Source organism: Chrysochloris asiatica, unplaced genomic scaffold (assembly GCF_000296735.1).
Source record: "Chrysochloris asiatica unplaced genomic scaffold, ChrAsi1.0 scaffold00021, whole genome shotgun sequence".
Classification (NCBI taxonomy): domain Eukaryota; kingdom Metazoa; phylum Chordata; class Mammalia; order Afrosoricida; family Chrysochloridae; genus Chrysochloris; species Chrysochloris asiatica.
This window is the reverse complement of record NW_006408539.1, coordinates 5,950,556-5,953,373: the sequence shown is the minus strand read 5'-3', so window position 1 is coordinate 5,953,373 and position 2,818 is coordinate 5,950,556.

Sequence of the window (2,818 nt, the reverse complement as noted above, 5' to 3'; positions counted from 1 at the left end):
TCTAAGTCCACATTCAGGTGTGACTGTAGTTCAATATCCTGATTGTTCAGTTTCACCATCTAACTAGCAAGGATGCTGAATTGATTCCAACTCACGGCAACCTGGATTCATGTTGACCTCGTGTGTGTCAGAGTAGAACTGTGCTCCATAGGGTTTTTAATGGTTGATTTTTTGGTAGTAGAATCAGAATTTTTTTCTAAAGTGTCTCTGGGTGGATTGTCGTTAAGTCCCATGGAGTCAGTTTTGACTAATAGTGACTTCATATAGGGTTTCCGTGGAGTAGTAGTGGGTTTGAACTGCCAACCTTGTGGTTTGCAGTCCATTGCTAAGCCTACAGCATCACACCAGGAGTTCAGCTAATCACATGATTTGTTTGTATCAAACTCTACCATACTCAAGGCTATTGAGTAGATTCCAATGCATAGCAACCCTATATGACAGAGGAGGACTGCCGCATAGAGTTTTCAGTGCTTTAAATCTTCACAGAAGTAGACTGTCACATCTGTCTTCTATGGAGCAGCTGTTAAGTTCAAATTGTTTACCTTTCAGTTAGCACCTGAGCACATTGACCACTGTACCGCTAGGGGATCTCTGTTTGCTCGGTAGTCAATAGTTTTAGGCTTGTAGATGTATCTGACTCCATTGTCATCAGATAACATCAGTCTTGTCCCAGTGTCTCTGTGCTTCTCTGTGCTTATGTTGCTCCTTCTATAACTCACAAGTGATTACGGTTAAGACAATCCCATACTGTATGGCTTCAACCGATGGATTATATTATATAAGTTTGAATCATGGAGAGTGATTTCATTATATCAGGTTAGATTACATCCACAGGTTTAGGGATTAGGATCCCAATAGATAATTTGGGGTGAACAATTGAATTCACAACAAATCCTTTCTTTTTATTTCCTATTTATGAAATCTTAGCAACGTATGACATTCATCACATACTGTGGGTGGTAGAGAGTTATACAAGTCTCCAGGTTTTATTCAGCTGCCTTGCCACTGGTAATGTTACCAGTATCCTCCCAATAAATAATATTTTGAGTAGAGTGCTTGGCTGTTAACCCCGTGGTCAATGGTTTGAAGCCGTCAGTCATTCGGTCGGAGAGAGAGGTGGCAGTCTGCTTCTGTAATGGCCACAGCCTTGAAAATCCTCTGGAGTAGTTCGATGATTCTGTTTCACAGGATCTCTATGAGACAGAATCAACTTGGTGGTATCAGGCTTGGTTTTGGTATAGTACAGCCTAGCCACCACTTGTCTGTTTGTCATACTGGGGTGGCTGGTGTGTTGCTGTGATACTAGAAGTTATGACACCGATATGCTAAGTATCAGCATGGTAATGGCGGACAGGTTTCAGCTGAGCTTCCAGAGTAGCATAACGTAGGAAGAAGATGAGGCAGACTACTTCTGGTTAGCCACTGAAAACCTTAGAATCACAGTAGAACACTACCAGACAGGACAGAATATTGAATATTGGAGCATTAATAATTGTTGTTATTGTTGTTAAGTTCTGTAAAGTTGGTTGCAACTCATAGCAATCTTGTATAGCATTGCTGAGTTGGGTTTGAACTGCTGACCTTGTGGTTCACAGTCCAGTGCTGATTCTACAGCACCATACCAGGAGTCCACATTAATAATAGTAGCAGAATATTGTCAGGTACTGTTCTGAAGGATGAGCCCCTCAGGTCAGAAGGTACTCAAAATACAACTGGGGAAGAGCTGTCTCATCAAAGTAGAGTTGACCATGATGACTGACGTGAGTGAAGTAAAGATTTTGGGATCTTCTTTGCTAATGGAGCACAACCCAAAATGAGTATGTCGTTGTTGTTGTTTTTATTATGTGCTGTGGAGTTGGTTCTGACCCATAGTGACCCTGTACAGGGTTTCTGAGGCTGTACATCTTTACGGGAGCAGAAAGCCTCATCTTTCTCTCAAGGAACATCTGGTAGTTTTGAACTGCTGACCCTGAGGATAGCAGCCCGATTCAAACCACTATGCTATGAGTATAAGCAGCTGTAAACATCCATTTATAATAGAAACACAGAATATATGAAGTTTGAATCCAGAAAAATTGGAAGTTGACAAAAGTAAAATGGAATGCATAAAGATGAATATCCTAGGCATTGTTGTTGTTGTTGTTGTTGTTAAGTGCCGTCGAGTTGGTTCCGACCCATAACGACCCTGTACAGGGTTTCCGAGGGTGTAAATCTTTACTGGAGTAGAAAGCCTCATCTTTCTCTCGCAGAGCTGCTGGTAGTTTTGAACCGCTGACCTTAAGGTTCGCAGCCCGATTCGTAACCACTACGCTACCAGAGCTCCTTAGTGAGCTGAAATTGACTGGTGTTGTTGTTGTTAGGTGCCATCGAGTTGATACTAACTCATAGTGACATTATGCACAGCAGAACGAAACACTGCCCAATCCTGGGCCAACCTCTCTACTGTTGCCATGCTTGAGTACATTGATGCAACCACTTGGCCAATCCATCTCTTTGGCGGTCTTCCTCTTTTTCTCTGACCCTCCACCTTACCAAACATGATATCCTTCTCCGGTGACTGGTCCCTCCTGACAATATGTCAGAAGTATGGGAGACGAAGTTTGGCCATCCTGGCCTCCAAGGAGCATGCTGGCTGCACTTCTTCCAACACAGATCTGTTGGTTCTATGGACAGCCCATGGCACTTTCAATATTCTCCTCCAACACCATAACTCAAAAGCACCAATTCTTCTATGGTCTTCCTTATTCACTGTCCAGCTTTCACATGCATATGAGATTATTGAAAATACCATGGCTTGGGTCAGGTACACCTTAGTCCT